The following is a 7,167-nucleotide window of genomic DNA, read 5'->3' as shown; positions in this document are numbered from 1 at the left end:
TGAGGAGGCTAGTAGAGCTTGTTACATAATGTCATGGTCTATGTTAGACTGAGATTATACTCGGATTTGAGCTCCCAAGCAAGTAGCAATGTACAAGTGTGTCTATCTGATTATTATTACCATCAGCTACTCTGGTTTACTGTGAATCTGAAATTTGCAGTAGTATATAAACTCTTCACTCATTCAGTGAAACGTTTTCTATTCTCTATTGTTTTCTCGAGTAGATTGAGGAGTTGTATTTGCAGTTTGCAAACAAGGCCTCTGCCTTGAATAGTTTGATGGAGGACGCCGAGGAAGACCTCACCGATCCAGTCGGTTGCCACTCTCTGGAGGAGATCAAAAGTCTGAAAGAGACACACACCCAGTTCCAGACCTCCCTCGCACAGGCCAGAGGTGACTTCAAGCAGCTGGGAGCGCTCGATAGACAGATCAAATCGTACAACGTCACCAGCAATCCGTAAGTATAGACTGGTGCTTGACATCTAAGCAGTGGAGTATTGAAAGTATTTTGAAAATCGCAAGATCAAGAGTGAGTGAGTGAGGATTGTGCAAGATTTGTCAAATGTTGGCTGATAGCTATTAGTAAAGTCTCGCACTTATTGTGATGCTGTTTCGTACACATTTGGAGCTGCCTCAAAGTAATGCTTTCGAATGATTCCATACGTTTTGTGGAATAAATGCAAAAAAAAAAGTTGGAAGAATGCGCAATGAAGGTCAAAAGATAAAAAGCCTACAACAGCTGCTGTTCCCAGGCAGTCACCCATCCAAGTACTGGGCAGGCCCAACACTACTTCACTTCGGTGATCGGATGAGAACCGGTGCATTCAGTGTGGTATGGCCGAAGGCACTTGTAGAATGAATCGATGCTGCTATATAGTCCATGTACTAGACAAAAGATGGACCGACATATTTCATACCTCGTGCATTTTCAGTTGTACTTGAATCCTTTATTAAACAAAATGTTGTTGATTAGCATGCACATAAAACCTCCGTAGGATTTGTTTGTGGAATAGAAACACAAAAGCTGGCATATTGCACAAGTTAACGAAATAGGACATCCTTAACTTCTTCGTATACCCAGATAATTAGCTCTACCACCATAAAAAATGCTTACCTTAGGTATGTATTGCTACAGATCATCGATGATTAGTCTTTTCTCCACACATCAGGTACACGTGGTTCACTCTGGAAGCCTTGGAAGAAAGCTGGCAGAATCTGCAGCGGCTGATAAAGGTTTGCTAGAGCTCAGTATAGTAGTATACAAAAAGTTTTACACAGACAGAAGTACACTTGATGTTGCATAGTCAAAATTTTAATACACGCAGGAAAGAGACAAAGACTTGACAAGAGAGCTATGGAGACAAGAAAAGAATGATGACCTTCGTAAGGTGTTTGCTAAACATGCAAACGGCTTCCGTGCTTGGCTTTCTGAAGCAAGGTATGTATTTGTGCTCCCCCACCTCGCTCTCTCCTTCCCCCCCCCCCTCTTTCTCCCTCGCCCTCTCTCTCTGTTCCCCCCCCCCCTCTTTCTCCCTCGCCCTCTCTCTCTGTTCCCCCCCCCCTCTCTCTTTGCTAAATGTTAGCTACATATAAGGTTTAGCAAACCTCTCCATGCAGGACTGCATTGATGGAGGGAAGAGGCTCACGGTTGACACAAGTTCTATGCTAGCTTGGTGGTATGAGATAACAATGAATGAACGTGCTTCTTTTGCACGTACACAGAGCACAGTACTGTTAGTTTGGCTCAGCAGTGGGACCAACTGAGGCAGATGGTGATGAGAATGCAACACAACGTGGAGCAACAGATACAAGCCAGGTAGCTACATACGCATTCCTGGAATCATGTGACTGTCACATGACTATATATGTGTGTGTGTGCCATTTTCCCTTGTGTAGAAACACGATAGGGCTATCCGAAGAACAACTGAAAGAATTCACAGCTAGTTTCAAGTAAAGAAACGTTTCTCATTTCTATGTGTGGTAGCTAGTTACAAAATGATTGTTTTTCTTCCTGTAGACATTTTGATAAAGATCGTAGTGGCAAACTGGAGCATCAGGAATTCAAGTCAACTCTGCATTCACTCGGTTATAACATCGCCCTGATGGAGAGTGGAGAGACGGATCCAGAGTTTGAAGCTATTCTCGATCAAGTGGACCCCAATCGGTATTTCTTACATCAACAGCATAGAAATTTGGGTAGCTACATGGTTATTTAGCAGGATATATATAGTTACATTTTATCTTCCTCACTTTAGAAATGGCTACATATCATTGGAGGATTACATGTCGTTCGTGATAAGCCGTGAAACGGAGAACATTCAGTCTCTCTCGGAGGTAGAGGGAGCCTTCAGAGCCATCACTGCCAATGGAGACAAGCCAAGCCCTATGTCACTAAAGACGAAATATTCCAGGTAACAAGAACATTATAACTGATTAGCTACATAGCAGCGAATTCACAGAGCTCTACTGTAACATTTCTTGTGATCATGTTTTTTGTAGAGTCTTTCAAAGGAGCAGACGGAGTACCGTGTTCGGAGGATGAAGCCGTACAAAGGACTCGACGGGAGAACTGTCACTTGAGCGTTAGATTACAAAGAGTTTGCACAAACACTATTTGGAACATAGCAAATCACACATGTACATTAAATTTTTATATATACACATGTCGACTAGTCAAGGTGATGGTCATTTCATGCATATGTTGGTGACGTCCTTTACCAACTAATTTCTCTAATGTGCAAGTGGGTGGGGCTGGTCGCAGTTCGAGTATACGGAGACATTACGGCGACGAATGTTAGAATACGATCAAAACACACTCGTCGGCCACGTGTTGATTATGACTGTACACCCGCTTCACATAAAAATTTCAAGATGTATACTGATAAAAAGGAAGACCGTATGACAAGGCATATGCTGCGCTAAAGTCATCATATAGGTGACAAGGTACGGGGTCGTTACACTCTGGAGCGGTTGTTTACACGGCGTGGTGTTAGCAGTACAGTAGTCGACCTGCATCTGTGATTCTCTCTGCGCCTAGCCAGTGAAAGACATTGGTAAGTCTAAGCATGGGCAAGAGGTATATTTAAATCCATTGGCATAAGCTAACCATAATTATAGTTATTTAAACTGAGGAGAGAAAACTCTTGTAGCCACACACACACACACACACACACACACACACACGCAGCTAGATATCTACATGCAGTACTATAGCTACTATCGCTATTAAAAAGTGGACTGTACCTATATGACGAGGAAAGCTTCCAGCAGCTGGAAAGCTCAGTGACAGGACACCATTTTTACATGTATATTGGACTCCTGACTGGCACTGCTGTTTCAGGTAGCTAGCTAGAGCAAAATAGCTAGACTGTAGTCGACTTATAGGCTGTGGTGTTAACTACATTTATCAAAGAGTTCGATGAGTGTACACTCTGCTGTCGGACTTCTGTTGCCATTCTCCACTACTAGCTCGACTAATTTGGGCTTGAACTCGGTAACTGCTCGCGTCCGCTTCGCCATATTCGATTTGCTTCGAACTCTTGTACAGCCTCCGTTGTACAGCTACATGTATGTACTAGCTCAATACGTGACTCTACCTATATGGGTGTGGCTATTGACCATGCAACTAATACTACGGAAAAAGCATGACATTCAGAGCATAAGACGCACCCTGAAAATAAGCAGCAAGAATTGGTGTGACTTATACTCCGGCAAATACGGTATACAGTGGAACCTCCTATATATTATAATGCACCCTCCCGCCAGAGGACAACCTCTAAGTAAAGGACACTGGCTACGGCACCGATTGGGATTACTCTAGTGCTTACAATAGTGATTCGAACCTCCCACCAGAGGACAACCTCCAAAGAGAGGACACAATTTCTGCTCCCAAAGTGTCCTTTATTTGGAGGCTCCACTGTAATGCATACAATGGCCTGAACTGTGGTAGACTTTGAAGAATCCTGTTCGTATTTTATTGTTTAGATGATGGCTAGCCATCGGAGGAGAAATATTGTTCCACTCAATGTTATCCAAAAACGAGAACAAAAACACCGTATATCTAAAGTATCACTGTGCATTCAGCAGTAGAAGCTCTGATCAAGAATGGGAGAATCTACCAGTTCAAGGGCCGTCAAACCCACCAATCTTGTGTTGACAGCTTACGACAACCATCAGTGTCAACAGATACAGATCTAGGTGCAAAGGTGATAAATGACCCAATTAGTCCTTCATCAAGCAGTGACGAAGAAGACTTGCAAGTCCAACATTGGAGAAAGGAGAAATTTCTTCGTGAGGAATTTCTTCGCGCTACCATGGTGGGTTAGGGATACATACTACTGTGACATTGTATTGTTGTAATTTACTCACCATTCACACTCATAACTGTATAGAAACCAATTGAATTAGATGAAGAGCAACGGCAGATGTTGAGCAAGATAAAGGGGGGTACAGGTATGTGGACATGCTGTTCATAATAATATAATATACTCATGTATTGTATGATAACTAGGACATGTATCGAAGCCATCGAGTTTTCTCAGAAACACACCAAGAGAGAGTAGGAGTGTGGCCAAATTGCAAGCTAAAGACATCACATAAATTACTGCTGTGACGTGACAATCCACAAGTTTTAGTATACATGTAATTATAATAATATACAAATAATAATAATAATGTTATTATTACAATCAGAATCTGATAGTGTATGTAATGATCATGATGAAACCTATTCAATACAATGAAATGTTTCCTTGGTTATTGATGATCTGTCACTTGTGTAGATATCCACTACTTGCACGACTGCATCCTATTCAAGTTGTTTGCTGGCCATGCTGTGAATTGTCCAGCTGCGAGCATTTCTTCATCATCAAATGAGCTGGCAAATACAGGAGCAGTGTTGGGTTGAATGTACTCTACTATGACTTTAACATAGCCTTGGGGTATAGCATGTCCATGAAGAATAGATCCTTCAGTCACGGTACCAGTTCCAACGGACTTTCCCTTCTGCATGAGCATCACTTTCTCTCCACACTTGAACTGTACTGCTGGTTCGATTGCTTGTCTTGACAGTTTGCCTTTTCTCCTTTTAAAATACGTGTGGTCATGCTCCAAAGGAGCTACTGAAGAGGGTTTGCTAACTTTGGCATGGTTCGACTCCACTATACATGTAAGTGGAGATGCCAAAGAGGTACAGTTGGAAAATTCTGGCACAAGAAGAACATTACAACTCTGGCATGGCACTACTTGAAGAAATGATGACGGTAGTGCTACTCTTCCATCATGTACACGACTAGATCTAGTAAACAAAAAAAAAAAACAGATACAGTAACGTACAATCATGTAATAGGATGCCATGATTCATGTAAAACTGTCATGCAATACCCCGGTATCTAGTGATCGACGAACATCGGTACATGTACACTTAATTATGTAGGTACCTTGGTGCAGTAGACTTTACCACAGATGATGGTAACTTGCTCGCTGTATAGAGAGAAATTGTCCAAGCATAATACATTATTATGGATCAAGTACGCAGGTGTATACATGTACATGTACAAACATGAATTATGGAAGTTAGAATGAGCCCCAAACTGTCTCCAGGCAGCTTAATTTCGCCTTACAATTGCTGTACATTATACGAGGCATGCACGTAGTGATGCATGATCAGTTGGGTTGCTAGCTATCATTACAGTTATAGTTTATACGTACCAGCACGTGTGTACCGTGCACTGTAGCCTCGTCCCAAGCCTGACCTCTAAAGAGGGCACTATTTATGGGAAAGAGGTCATTACCAACATGTAGTGGGGGGATGATGCTGTTGCTCAATCAATATGTGTACATGTATTTGTTACAACTAGGATCTAAATATCCGTATACATCCATGTTCTAATTTACTGCGCTTATAGACAATAGTGCAAGTGAGTTGGGATGAACAAACACAGCTAGCGATGAATCATGAAACTGTAACTATTACGACTAGCTACAGATAGTCAGTTTGGTTTACGAAGCGGGAGCGCCATCATAGAGCTGAAGAAACAGCGGAGCAGTGAGAGATAAGGCGAAGAGACACTAGACTCTGGAACAGATCAATCTCGAGACCCGTCACCAGAGTGTTTGTAGCCATGCAGACGCAATTTGTCAGCATGCAACAACGGAGGGCGTCCGAGAGTCCCCAACAAAGAGGGAAGCGTAGCAATGCACACGCTCTATCGTTGTTACCACACCCCCACACTACACTCGCTCAGGCTCGCCCCACAATGTCTTACATTTGTCTAGTATTATTATATAATAATGTATGCTGTGTGTGCTACTTAATTGTACAATTTTTTCAATTAAAGCACACACTAGTATACTATACGTCATAATACTATACGTCTATTATGGCACAGTAAATGCAATGTCAAGCTAGTGTAGATGTATATGTACCTGCACAATGTCATGTATATGTACAACAATTATACGTACTGAAATACATGTACTTGTACATGCACATACGTATATGTACACATACACATGTATATTATGTACATGTACACACACATCGTACATGTATAGGTTACATCACGAGGTGGAGGTCTCTACGGGATTTACACACCGAGTGCATGCTATGGTATATATTGGGTGCATAATAACAGAGTTGGGCACCAAGCGCATGCGTACATTTGCGTAGGTCAAGGTGCAACCACAGCACGTGATCCCGGGCTTTCCCCTATGTGTTTTGGTGGGAAGTGTAAACGAGGGTCCCCAGTTTGGGAGACCGAGTGCCAGCCCCAAGGGGGTGCCTGCATCCATGGAGGCAGGTGCCCACTTCCCCCAAAACTAAGTAGCTATAGTAATTACATGTGTACAATACAAGTAGATAGAATAGGGGTTACCTTACTTAAAATCAATATTAACATTGCAACCCCATCCTAGGTATCCCCTAGACGGTGAGTGCTTTGGGTAATACCGATGGATATTCTGCACCATTCCTGAAATCTTAATGCAACAGCAGAGAGAAAATACACAGCAATTATAACAATACGTAATCAGTGTCAGTGTGAGTTGCTCGCTTGGGCTAGGGTGGATGATAGAGCTGCCAGTCGTTCCTTGGGAGTACGGATATACTGAAGGAATGCCGCACTGTGCCAGCGGCCCAACATCTGGATCGTTGAATCCTCAATGCCC

The 7,167-nt window shown here is 42.5% G+C and overlaps 2 pseudogenes; one reads left to right on the top strand and one right to left on the bottom strand.

The window, feature by feature from the left end:
* Window positions 1-2,580, top strand: part of LOC146447655 (spectrin alpha chain-like) — an 8,692-nt pseudogene extending 6,112 nt beyond the window's left edge.
* Window positions 728-846, bottom strand: LOC146447656 (5S ribosomal RNA; annotated as a pseudogene).
* Window positions 2,581-7,167: the final 4,587 nt, after the last annotated feature.

The sequence above is a fragment of the Pavona decussata genome, unplaced genomic scaffold (genome assembly GCF_977016875.1).
Source record: "Pavona decussata unplaced genomic scaffold, jaPavDecu1.1 SCAFFOLD_1916, whole genome shotgun sequence".
NCBI classification, from domain to species: Eukaryota; Metazoa; Cnidaria; class Anthozoa; order Scleractinia; family Agariciidae; genus Pavona; species Pavona decussata.
This window is presented reverse-complemented; position numbering and strand designations above follow the sequence as displayed.